Source organism: Lethenteron reissneri, unplaced genomic scaffold (assembly GCF_015708825.2).
Source record: "Lethenteron reissneri isolate LAM-NWPU_2019-01 unplaced genomic scaffold, ASM1570882v1 scaffold_464, whole genome shotgun sequence".
Lineage (NCBI taxonomy): Eukaryota > Metazoa > Chordata > Hyperoartia > Petromyzontiformes > Petromyzontidae > Lethenteron > Lethenteron reissneri.
In genome coordinates, this window is record NW_026891986.1 from 20,001 (window position 1) to 34,507 (window position 14,507).

Below are 14,507 nucleotides of genomic sequence, written 5' to 3' on the forward strand. Positions count from 1 at the left end.
TTATGTGACCCATCCAGCCACTGCACAACCGCTACATTCACCGTGATGGATTTTAATTAAAACAAATCGCGACAAATCATTATTCAGTCGGGGCCAATCGTTAGAACTCTGATTGATCACAATTGACATGACAACAGGTTGTTTTAGTAACAAGTAAACATGAAAAAGGTGCAGGCCTGCAATTGCCTGTTCACACCACTGCTTTGTGGAAGGGCCTCCCACTCAGGAGAGCTCCATTGAGTCCCTGTCGAGGGCCATTGGGACTTTTTCTTCAACGATGGCCAGACGTCTTGGGGGGGCGGGGTTCGGTGGCGAGCGGCACAGGCAAGGGGGGGGGCACAATGGCGAGAATCTGGCCACATAGAGGGGGGCATGTAAACTAAAACTATAAACAACTTCTCTTGTTATACCAGCTAAGACCCACTAAGCTAGATAGCTCTGTTTCAGAGGTGACCTGGGCCACCAATGGTAACTCCACGAGGTGGCTTATCAAGTGAAATACTCTCAACGCACGTTTATGAATGTCGAGGGGAAACACCGGAGGACCCTGAGAAGAATCCACGTGACCACGGGGAGAACGAAACGTAGACCCCAAATACACGGCAGGCGTCAGGGTTGGGATCCAACGCGTGAACCCCCTGCTGGATACCAGGTGAAGGAGTTAGCATCTCGCCGCCGTGGCACTTAGAACCGCACCTTTACCTTGTCGTGCCACTGATTTCATCATCGCAATCCAAGATGCAGTGCTTTGAATGTTCATGAACAGCCGTCCCTTTCTCTCTCGCCCACAGACATTGACGAGTGCGCGTCGAGCCCTTGCGGTCATGGAGGGACCTGTCTCAACCTGGTGAACGGGTTCAGCTGCACGTGCCCTCCACAGTGGACGGGGCACACCTGTCTCCTGGGTGGGTGACGTCCAGTGCCGCGAGTTCTACGCCAGTCTGAGCTCACATCGTCGTCGGCACTTTGAGGATTCTGAAGGCTCAGCGTCAATGAATTTGGTTCACGGAGGCCTGACCGGGGCACTGTTGGTATTCTTCAGGTTCGGTGCCAATGCCCCAAGGCTCATGGAACCGTCTAGAATATGAGGCTCAAAGCTCCAAGTGTCTCGTCGCTAACAATGTCATTGTATGTCTGTTGAACTTATTTCGCACCATACAGCATCAACCTCGCTAATCATAGGTGCAGAGGGAAGGACAGTGAACTAGACAAATTGGGGTGGGGCTTATCATCATTGGAGATCCGGAGCCTGCGGGATAAATTCCACATTCACATGGCGCGGACCAATCGCTTCATCAACAGCCGCTGCTGATTCACCAAAACAAGTTGCCTGCTTTGTCGACCCTCTGGGTGATTATGGGCTGACCCCTTTGCAGATATTTTCGACTCGCAACTTTGCACCTGTGAGTATGACCCTCTGCCAGCCAGCTTGAACAATGCAAAAGTTAAAATTGCATCGTGTGCCCGGATGGGGGGGGGGAGCCTGCAACATGTTTGCTGCAGCAAAGTTAATGCCACGGTCGCAAGATGTTAACTATCTCGCCTGGTATACAGGAGTTTGTGGGTTCGATCCCAACCCTGATGCCTGCTGGTGTATATTTGGAGTTTGTATGTTTACCCCATGGTCGCGTGGACCCCTTTCACATTTAAAATCAACGTGCGTTTTTAGAGTGTCTGGCTGCTATAAATGACCACACGATAGCCACTTTGTTGAGCTATCATTTGTGGCCAGGCCGCTCCTGAAAAAGAGCTGTGTAACTCAGAGGGCCTTACCTGATAAAAATAAAATTAGTTCATAATGCCGCCTATCAAAGCTTGTCGCACCTGCGTATCCCAAGGAGGTGCGAAGGAATCCTTCCTTCCCAGTGAGCGCTTTGCGTGCTTGAAGATGACGTTGGCGGTGGCTGCGCGTCGGCCTTTTCACAGATCAGGACGAGTGCGATGACAACCCTTGCGTTCACGCGCGCTTCTGCAAGAACCTTTTCGGAGGCTACTACTGCGGTTGCCTGCCCGGGTGGACTAGACAGAATTGTGACATTGGTAGGTTCACCTCTCTCCTCCACGCCCACGTGCATCATCGGTGTCAAACAAAAACACACGTGCATTTCGATCGACGCTGAAATCAATGCTATTCTTTCAACCCAATTGCCTAGTATAACGTGCAACCTCAGGCCAACTTTTGTCACGTGGTTTGAGCAGTTGAATCAACATTGACCAAACATTCCAAATGTATTGCCTATCTAACCTATAAAAGTATTTTTTTGTCTGTCCGTCTGTCTGTCCGTCTGTCTGTCTGCGCATGCGCGCTTGCGAGGGATTTGTCTCTCAAACGGTGGGGTTAACGTCGAAAAAAAATTGCCAGGCAGCACGCCCTAAGTCCCGCGGTGGGTATAGGCTATTCCGTTTCCCATCCGTAAACTTTAAAGTAGTTAAATGAACAAGTTAGTGGGGGCGTGGGTAGTGGCCCAGCCCCCAGCCTGGCAATGTGTCACCGGCTGGGCAATCTAGGCGAGGCCTCGGGCTCTGCACGGGACGAGGCCTCACCACGGCAATGTAAAGTAATTTTTATTTAAACTTTCGCTAAGAACTCAGGTTCAGTGTTTACTATTATTAAACCAATTAGTTGGCAGATATTACAATAATAATGTTTGTGTGCAGATAGCAACTCTGGTTCATTGTTTACTATTATGAAACTAATAAGTTTTAAATGGAGTCGCTATCTTATTTTAATGCTCTAAGCCCATCGAATGTTCGCTCCAGTCTTGATATGTCTGGTCCAAACTGATTGTATCCTGGGTTTCTAGTCTGTCAGGTGTAGTGGCACACGCATGTAATTCAACATTTTGATAGATGACTGTGCAAGGCAGAATCGAAAGTAGGTCCTTGACCTAACTGTGGGGATTATTTTCCTTGACACGCTGCGGATACTCCCAATTCCTCCCACGTACAAAATACTTGGAAATAAATCGACCAATTCCCAGGAAGACAGTCAAAAGTCCCGTGGCAGAATCAGCCTGCACTGTCACCCTCCCACACAGAGCAGTGGTGTACTCATTTTTAACAGCCCCGGAATGATGACAGAGAAACTGGGATCCTTTAGGGGGATTTAAAGCTTGCAACTGTCCAATTCATCAGTTGGTCACAGTGTCAAGAAGCCACCTGGCAGGATTGCAGAATCAGCCTGGGTGTGTTCCCTGTGTCGCCGGCACACTGCACACCAACACCAAGTGTGTCCCACCAGTGAATGTGCACGCTCCGGCGGCGCGCACCGGCGTGTTGTGTTGTTCATGCGGTTGCTCCGCCGGCGAGCGGTGGCTTTCCTTTGGAGTGCTCCGTGAACAACGCCATGGCCTCATTAAAGGCCTGCGCTTGACAAACACTCGCCTCTGGATTCTGTGCCAAGTGACGCGATGACCTTGAAAGTGTTTGTCATTTAACAGCCCCCGCCCCCCCCACCAACAAGTTTGACTCTACCTCTCTTTCCTGTGGCCATAACCTCATCGCAACATCTCCAAGCCACAAACACGTGCCTTGACAAATGGGGGGGGGGGGGGATATTGAACGACGGTGAACCCGGTTTGAGACTTGATATGGTCGATTGATGAATTTGTTCATGCTGCTGCCCAGTAGATGTTTCATTGTACGCTGATCACCCCACATCCATAACGAACGTTTGGAGAATATTCATAATTTGAGAATGATGGGTTCTCAAGTTATTCATGACTGGTAACTGATTGGTTAAGCAATGCACATACAACAAGTCGCAGACGACACATCGATATGTCGAGGTCTCCAATGTTTAGTGCATCGCAAATGTGCAACACACCTAATGCACGTGTGCCCTCTATTGCCTGCCTAGAGACAGATTTTTAGGAATCATAGTAACGATCTTCTATCTGTTCTCTTTCATTTCACCAGCTGTCAATGACTGTGAGGGGAAGTGCTTAAATGGAGGAGCATGCAAGGTAAATGCCGACCCACAAACACACTTCCTCTGAAGACATTTCATTGCCTTGTCTCATCGTCGTGTGCATTCACTTACAATGAATCGTCTTCTGGGCGCCGATGCCTTAGGATATGAGACTTGACGTGTGTTTAGACTGCAGCCCAAGTCTTATACTGTATTGGTTGTGGGAGCATATCATATCAAAAGCTGTGGGTTGTTGCCTCTGCGGCTTGATCTCAGTAATTATACATGCGCTTGTTATCACGGGCGCCGGTAATGGTTAAGAGTAACGACTTCTATTGCAGCTTACTGCTCACAGCGTTTGTAAATGCCCCGTGAATTTAGCTTCCTTATTAATGAGTACGTGCCACCCCAGACACTCAATGTTTATGTAAAAAAAATAACATGAAAACATTGTTAATATTTAAGTTGTCTGGAGTTGCGTTGGCTTTGTCCACAGTTTAAGAACAAGTTGTTTTTTAGTCTTTTTTTCTATCGAAATTTGTTTGTCTGTTTGGACTGCTTTTTGTTGAAGACCACAAATCATAACCTTAACCAAACAAGCAGAGTTTCAATACATTATTTGTATTGATTTCTCTTGTTGACACTGTTATTCGGAAAGCGTACCTTTTATTTGAAACGTGCATTCATGGAGATACTTACGCAGAATTCATTTTTCTTTTTAAATACTGCGGCACTTTGCCATTAAACGTTTCCATTTGCGATGGTTCAACACAATCGCGAAACACCGCCGAAGCGAAGCGAATGCAAAGTATACGACACCGAAAACGGGGATATTTCACGCGTCGACGACGTACGACGTCGTTCCACTCTGGCAGGACCTGACCGACGATTACAGCTGCGAGTGCAAGCCGGGCTACACGGGCAGACGCTGCGAGACGGAGGCGGACAAGTGTGCTGCGAGCCCGTGCCTCAACGGCGGCCAGTGCAGGGACGCCGTCGATTCCTACGACTGCGTTTGCACGGACGGCTTTGCCGGCGACAGCTGCCAAGTAGGCGCCGCGTTTGTTCTCGAAGCGAGCTGCCACGTGATCTCCGTCCGCGCGCCCGCGGCTGCGTCGCTTTTCATCGAGACCGGTGTTGCACGCACATCGAGCCCTGCGAATCCCAAAGATGCCGTGGATTTGCGTCCGCCGGGCTCTGGCGTTGATGACGAACCCTGAGAACAGCTGTCCAACGTGTGTTCGGACTGCGCCATGGGCTTTGTTCGGCGTGATGTCCGACGTTTCGCCGCACGTGCCGGAGGCTTCTTCTGGAACCGACCGAAGGAAGTTCCCGGCACGTGTAGCGAAGCGTGGACCATCGCGGCGAACAACGCACGGCACGACCAACAATCACGCTGTGGAGATCCACAGCAGCGCAACCTGTACAGTCTTTACACGCAAAGTGCTTGCCACAAATGAGCCACAATACCTTGCTGATCTTGTTAAGGAGCATAGACCATCACGCGAACTTCGGTTATCCTCACAGCGGCTTTTGGTTAACCATCAGAGATTAGAAAGCCACTGGAGTTATGCTCCGCACCGCCGATGAGCGCGGTTGACTACTTGCGGTGCAAAAAGAGTTCAGGAGTAGAACCCGATGAATCTCATGGAATGCCAATGAAGGCACTCTGAACAGTGGGCATTAACAGTTAACCGAAAGAATTATAAACGTGAATTATTAAGAGTAGGGTAGAATAATTTTTAAGAATATAAGAAGTATAATTTAAGACGGATAACTTCTAATTTCTCAAGTAGTTCATAATAAAATGGTTGTATTTGTAGTTGTTAATGAGGGGTCTCAATTTTGCATTGAGCATGAGGAGAGTGGTGATGGCGAGGTGTGACGCTTGGTATCCGTGATGACCTCCAACCTTGAGAGCACGTTTGATCTGCTTGAGGTTTAATTTTTTTATTTCGATTTAAAGCTTTCGTGACTGCAGGGATTCATGTTATTGGTTCTTTTGGTGAAGTCACGTAGAAGGGAAATAATAAAATAACAAACATAAACCATAATATAATAAAGTTCTCACGACGTTCCGGCCACAGCGCAAGTAACCGTCCTCAGGTGAAGAAACAGCTGTCTGACAGACAGCGCTCCAATGGACACCGCTAAGCTTGGCGGCTTATTTTTAAACTGGGTGGGAGGAGCAGAGCGCCTTGACAAAGGAGTTTACATATCAACAGATTTTTTATTTTTTTACATTTTTCACTTTCGGCCAAATTCTTTGACCCACGGTGGGCTGCCCTCCATCCGCTCTGCTGTGTGTGCGTGCCCATGTCAGCACTCGAGCGTGTGACACGCCAACAGTTCACACGGCCACATTGTGCACCTCTTTCTAAAGAGGCTTTCAAAAATGCTTTGATGCTCATCCAGTGGTTTTGTACTTTCGTTGAAATCAGCTGCTGCCATTGAATTTATATGGAAAATGTGCTGCTCTGATGTATACATAAAAAAACGCTCAGTTCTCTTACTGATATTGGAATGATTTTTATTTATTTGGATTAAAAAATATATATATATTATGCCCTATCCCCAACTTTCTAGGTTATCTTCTGAACACCGTTGCAAGCATGCACGAGTAGTTATCCTGTTAATTAATTTGTCTCGTCCGTATTAATTGTCTACCCGTGATGTTGTTTCCACTTTTTTTTCGTCACGCTGTCTGCGAAAATGCGATGGATCGGGCACAGATCTGGGTTAGTGGCCGGGTGACTCGGCGGTCGGAGCGAGCGGCTCGCAAATCGGAAAGGTTGCGAGTTCAAATCCCAGATGGCAGTTTGACTCAGCCCATCATCGCCTTCATAGGTGATCGCTAACAGCACTTGCCCCAACAGTCTGTTAAGCATATATGGGGGGGGGGGGATCTTTGTCTTTGTTTTTGTCCTCAGCTGCACGTGGAAGTCTGCGTCCCGAACCCGTGCCAGAATGGGGCCCGGTGTGAGAACCTCCCCACGGGCGACTACTTCTGCCACTGCTCGGAGAACTTTGAAGGAACAAATTGCACCCTGCTGAAGGACCATTGCCTCACCTCGCCCTGCCAGGGTAAGTCGTCGTTTCCCCAGCCGCAATCGTCGCCTCCATACCCGAGTTTCTGCTCTTAATTTTCTGAAGGGCTAAGAGCCCATCGATGTCATTTATTTAATGTTTCAAATCGATGCTCGTGGAGCCTTGCGTGCCCACACAATCGTGGATAGTTTGGTGCGCCGCGGTACGTGCGGAAGTGAAGACGAACGTGTTTGCTGCTGCAGTGGCCGTCTTTCCGCCGGCAGTGACGTAAGGAGGCCATTGCACGGCCGCACCTTTACCCGTGTCTGCTGGCAGGGAAAGGTAAAACAAATGAAGGCTTACTCGCAGCCTCAAAGGAGCGTGCGGGCAGGTGGTGCTAGCCAGCTCTTGTGTTGAGGTATCATTAATGGTGTTTCCACAGCAATCAATCAAGCTTTGGAACACTTGCATTCGTTTGAGACACCCTTAACCGAGGAGAGAACTTAATAGCAGAAACTGAAGGCTGCGAATGCTGGGATGAGCAGTGGTGTCTATTGACTGCTGTTCAGGTTGTCACATCGCCGTTTGGAAGATTAGTTTCCCCATTCATGTCCCCCCCCCCCCCCCCCAATACGTTCGGGCCGATCGCTCAACATCCTGCGCACGTTCTCTCAACGTGCCGCTCTCCGTGACGCGATTTGTATGTTGTGCAGCGTCCAAACGCAACCGAAAGTCGAGACGCTTAATGCAACAAGCGGGACACAATTCGCCCCCAAATGATAAAAAAAAGGAAAGATAAAAAAACATTAACGATGAACGAGAATGCAAATTGTGCCTTGTTTGTCATCTTGCACAAGAGAGCGTGCACATGCACGGACCTCTAGCAGTGAGAAGCAAACCCATAGCTTTTTTAATTCTTCATGTCTGCCACAGACTTAGTGACTTCTTGTACAACTACGTCTGATGGTCGCAGTGTCCCAGCACTCAAATGGAGCACTGGCCAGTACCAATCTCTCTTGGCAGTTTTGAGCCAGTGGGCCGGAGCTCAGTGAGGCCAGCGGTCAGTAGGCTGGGACCCTGAAGATTCCCGGACCCGACGTCCTTCTCAGGGCCGTGTCTGAGTGGACCAGCGGTCGAGACCCGAGGACCTTGGCTGGGTCGGGTCCGCCTCCCCTAGGTCCCGCTAGCCGCAGGGCTGAGAGTGGGTGGTCCCAGTGGCGAGGGCACGTGAGCCCGGAGGCCGTGGTACCTCCTTAGGTTGTCGGGTAGAAGGGGGCCATTACCCCTTCGTGTTGGGGACCTTCTGTGTTAATCGTTTAATAAATACGTGTTGCCTCCTAAGAAGACTCCATACAACCCACTACGTATGTGTAATCAAGGTCGTGGAAGCGACTTCTGGAATCGGGGTCTTTATTTGTCTTTCGTTTACAACACTCTTCAGATAGGTTCCACTCCTGTCCTACTCCTTCACGCTGCTCACAGACGGCGTGAGAGGGAGATACTCGCGCCTCACCCTCCGTTCGTTCCAGATCTGACCACGTGTTGTCCGTCTCCCCCCCTTTTAATACCCGGGTCACGTGGTGCCTTTCCACCAGTCCTGGTTAACCTCCATGGAATCTTCCAGACTCCATCGTAGTATCCCAGGACCACGCCCCTGACTCGTCCCCCCATTGGCTGTGGCTAAAGCCAGCAGATCCAATCATCTACTTGCAGATGTCACCTTCCCATGACGTCAGGGCCACGCCCCTAGACTTCTCCCCCATTGGCTGTGGGCCAGGACCGGTAGAGCCAATCATCGTAACGAGGTGCGATCAATCAACCACCCGGATGTACTCTCACATTGCATATGCATCAGGATCCCAAAACTGAATTCCCTCACTCACGACCTGCCAGTGTCCACCTTTCCTTATTGGGAAACAATCATCCATAATGTTACAGTCTTACGCACACTTTACGCACCTGATGATTGCTGAATGCGTCCCAATAGGGCAGAGCGTGCCAATCAAATTAGTTACAGATCTTGTTTTGTGTGTGCGCGTGTTTGTCCCGCGTGGTGTAGAGAAGGCTCTACATTTGAATCGGCACTCTCCCTCGTTCCCTCGTTCACTTGTGTGTGTTTACCAACCGTCGGGCGTGTGCAGCATGCACGCTTGTTGAACTTCTTTTGCACCGTGCAATTACTTAATGTGAAGGAGAAGATTATTCAGGCGTGAAAAGACGGACCGGAATGTGGGACACTCCGTCATGCCCTGCACAGCGGCAGGGTACAACTCTGCACTTGTTACTTTTTCCCACGTCACCAAAAACTACCGAATGATTTTCAAGCTGCATTGCAATCAGTTTAACACGTAGGCTTTCTGGCGAATTGCCCGATTAATTACCAGCGAAACGTCATCCTCAAATTGTAAATGTTGTGGCTTCAACACACCGGTGGGCTAAAGCAGTGAACTATTTGTCTTTTGTCAACGTGACACTTTTTTACTGATTGGCCGTGTCGGGTGGTGGAGGGTTACGACACATTTATAAATAACGCGATCTAAACTCAAAAACGTTGATTATGAATGCATTGCAATCGCATGTTTATTTGACCATGGGCATAGTCCTGGGCCCTTTTTATTGCACTCGTGCAAATAATCATAAAAAATTAATTGGCCACAGATTTCAACACAAGACGCTCCTGGAAAACAAAGTCTCACGGCTCATTGAACCATCGCTGGATGATATAGAAAGGTCTGATGCTAATTACACACGTTAGTCAGCGCCGCCTATATTTGACTCACAAAATGTTTGGATCTGAGTCGTGCTGCGTTGTAATGCAGTTGCGAGGCTGGTCACGTTTCACGTGAATAGCACGAGTGATAACACACAACACAAATTTCCTAGTAAGTGTACGCGACAACGATGACCACGATGATGATGATGATGAGATGCCCTGTTCTGTTGTAAGCCTGCAGCAATAATCGTTGTATTCCTCTTGTGAACAAAGATTGCAGTTTCACTCATCAGAGCGGGCGTGCCGTGTTTGCTCAACTCGCTGCGTAATGTTCACCTCGATATTAATACGCCGTCAGGCATTTACACGGCGCTGCTGCTGTCGATGAAACTCGCGACACAAATATTCGTCAACAGAGAGATTTTTTAATACTTATTGGTCAACGATGAATGTCAGTGGACGAAAGTCGCCGAGCGCTGGCCGTAACTCTGACTGCTGCGTACCAAACGCCAAATCGTGACCGACTATGAAGAGATGAAAATCGACTGGTCTGAATTAAGATGTCAACTAAGATCGTTCATCATGTCGTTAGAGACAACAGTGCACTTGAGGAAGACCAAAATGAGCCATTGGCTCTATAAATGTATATTGGCTCACCCGATAACAATTACAAGTGGCTGACCTGATTATATTTGGGGCAATTTGGTGGCCAGTTGCACTACTGACATTTAATAACCAAGAGTGTTGTACTCAAATGTCTGACTGATTAAGTTGACTAAGAGAATAGCCAGATAACATCCTCAGACTTGACTCAAGTTCCACAGATACTCGGCACCTAGACTATGACTAACATCGCAAATGCTCACCAAACAAACACCGGCTCTCCCGCCCGACCCTCTGCCAGCAGACAGAATGGTGTTCACCGTGAGTGGTGCGCTGGGCTTCCTGCTGCTGCTGGCCACGCTGCTCCTCTGCCTGTGCTGCATGCGGAGGATACGAAACCGCCGGTCACCTCACCTCGACAAGGTGAACAACAAGGACAAGGTCACGGAGCCGCTCGACAAGGTCGTAATCCACAACCCAATCGGTGGCGGTGGCGGCGGTGGTGGCAGTCAGAATTTCTAGATTTGAAGCTTTCGTGACTGCAAGGATTCATATTCTTAGGTTTTTTCGGTAAAGTCACGTAGGTAAAACATCAAAATTAATAAAAATAAAATTAAAAAAATAAAATAAAGATCACTTCGCCTGTGGAGGACGCGGGGATTGATCCCGCGACTTTTGGCATGGGAAGCGAGGGCGCTACCAACTGCGCTACTCCGCCAGGGCCTACGTGACTTTACCGAAAAAACCTAAGAATATAGGCAGTCAGAACAACAAGCGGCTCGAGAAAAATGTGTGCCTTATGGGAAAAATGTCGACACACAAAATTGAGCTGGAGGAAATTGACAAGCTTGGATTTAACAATAAAGCGACGCTGGGCTACGGTGCCGGATCGCTGGCCACGCCTGAGGAGCAACCGCTGAAGTCGAAGTAAAATGTGAAGAGACCTACGCACACACGAACGGCACGGGCGGAAGTATCGTCCTGTACTGCACTGGCACAACAGATCTTGGTGTCGTGAGCAGCAGCAGCAGCAACAGCAGCAGCAGCAGCAGCAGTTACACGGACATTGATAACTGGACAGAAATGCGTGCCGTGCCTTTTTTTTCCCTGACAGGAGGTAATCGGGGGGTTCGTTCAGTTCCTTTTTCACCATTTTCAGTAGCAGGTGTCGCTTCTGGCGATCCACGCCTGTGTCTTCGCAACAGGCCCGAACCTTCGGTTATGTCCCCCCTATACACTCCCCGGCGTGGCCAGGCCCCCCCCCCCCCCCTTCTAGAACCTTCGAGCAAGTTCCCGGAGCTTCCTGACTGACCCCGCTTTGACCTTTAACCCAGACACGCCCCCTTCTGGTTGTTTATTATATAACGTGCCCATCACCATGCTTACCCCTCCTGGCTGGCTGGCAGGCAGCACCCTGTCATTACACTCGTGCATGATCTGTGTTCTGTACTCTTTTCGTGGCCCCCTATTCTTTCAGAGTGCTTCCAGCCACGGAACCCACAACTAAATCCGCCGAGCCTGACGGAGAACAGTTTTAATGCAAAACAGTGGACACACAACCTGTTGAGGGTGAGTGCAGTAGCCACTGTCTAGAAACCTGCTGCCCATTTGGCAATATACAGTTGAGAAGTTCATTGTTGAAACTTTAGTCGTTCCACTAAGCGCTCTATCTTGGACTGAAGCTGGGTATGTTTCACTGCGGTTTTGGAAGGGGACTGCTCTTTCAAGAAGCGCTGACTTAATGTCACTGGAAGTGCAGGGTCAGTGACCTCATAGCACCAGGAATGGCTTGCTTGCTCATTTGATTCTTGTGAACTGCCCAACTATTCCCGAGGTAGAAATGCGGTGGTTCTTGTATACCACCATCAGCTGTTGAGGGTTCGCCTTCAAAGTGGAATAAAGCACTTCCACGACGGGTTGAGACTGGCGTCTTTTCTTTGACTAACAACTACTGCTCGGCTCCACACCCCCCTCCGGATGGTCTCACTCTCACTCCACTGCCGCGATGTGCGCGCTGCCTCGTCCTCCGCCGTCCCAGCGCGGCTCTGTTGGCTCTCTCCCGCTCGCCGCCGACTGGCGGCGCGCGGGGCGTAGAGAGGGCTTCGCCGGCAGGGGCTGCACGTGGCCGGTGGCGTGACGAGGTGGCGGAGACGCAGTCCTGGACTCCAGGTTCCCACACCGAGCCCGAGTCCTCCTAATGCCTCTCCTTCCGTCGCTCTCGCCTCTAGCCACGACCCTCCTAGAACCTCCTGGACGCTTCCCGTCCGCACCCACGGGCTCCGCCCATTACCTTTGGCCCAGATGGAACCCTTAGCTCCGATTGGCTACGAATACCACGGCAGTGCCTATGCAGCCCTTCGTCCGTCGTTCCTCGGTGGCGCTCTGTCATTACAAAAGGATGTCTCTGGGGAGTGACAACGTTACTGGAAGCTGATCTAGTGCTCGTTCGTCCCTCACAGCTGGCAATGGAGCTGCTCTCATCATTATTACTATCAGAGGGTTTTTGAAGAAGTTGGCAATGAGTGGAACACTTTGAAGCAAAACTGCCTCTCCTCCCTTGCCTCCTTTTCTTGTTTGGCTTTCCTTTTCGAAGCACCACTACTCTAAGTTTGTGGTCCATATTTCAGAACGAGTATGCTATGTATATGAATATATTTATAGCATATCTCAATACTTATGAACTAATAAGTGAATTGATATATAATAATAGTGACAACACCCTTAAAATACTGTTGTTGGAAAATGCAATCAAGTGGTAGTATTGTATAGTCTACTTGTGCCTAAAGACAGCTTTGAGTAGATGGGAAAAAACAGCCACCACCACCACCATCATCACCATCACCACCATCACCACCATCACCACCACCATCACCACCACCATCACCACCACCACCATCATCATCACCACCATCATCACCACCATCACCACCACCACATCACCACCACCACCACCATCATCACCATCACCACCATCATCACCACCATCACCACCATCACCATCACCACCATCATCACCACCATCACCACCATCACCCTCATCACCACCATCACCACCATCACCACCACCACCACCATCGTCACCATCACCACCATCACCACCATCACCACCACCATCACACCATCACCATCACCACTATCACCACCATCACCACCATCACCACCATCATCACCATCATCACCACCACCACCATAATCTACCACCACCACCATCACCACCACCATCACCACCACCACCACCATCACCACCATCACCATCATCACCACCACCATCACCACCACATCATCACCACCATCACCACCCCTCACCATCACTACCACCATCACCACCATCATCACCATCACCACCACCATCACCACCATCACCACATCACCACCACCCCTCACCATCACCACCACCACCACCACTGTCACCACCATCATCACCATCACCACCATCATCATCACCACCACCATCACCACCATCATCACCATCACCCCTCACCATCACCACCATCACCACCATCACCACCATTACCATCATCACCATCACCACCACCACCATCATCATCACCACCACCATCATCTACCACCATCACCACCACCATCACTACCACCACCATCACCACCACCACCATCCCCACCACCATCACCACCATCACCACCATCACCACCATCATCACCACCATCATCATCACCACCACCATCATCACCACCACCACCATCACCACCACTCACCATCACTACCACCATCACCACCACCCATCACCACCATCACCACCATCATCACCACCACCATCACCACCGCCACCACCACCGTCATCACCATCACCACCACCATCACCACCATCATCACCACCACCATCATCACCACCACCCCTCACCTTCACCACCATCACCACCACCATCATCACCACCATCACCACCACCACCATCACCACCACCCCTCACCATCACCACCACCACTGTCACCACCATCACCACCATCATCACCACCACCATCACCACCACCCCTCACTATCACCACCATCACCACCACCATCATTTCTTTAAAATGCACAAGAACATGTCCCTGCATTGCTGAAATGTTGCCAATCACTGCTCGAGTGCGTGAAGGTGTGACCTTTATGCGTCATATATTTGTCATAAATTCATCATCTGGCACACCAGTTACTGTCCTGGGGCCTTTTTTACTTTCAAGAAAAACAAGGAAAACGTATTTTTGCTCGGCATTATTATTTTTTAATTATTTTTATTCACGAGGTTGCGGGTTCAGAT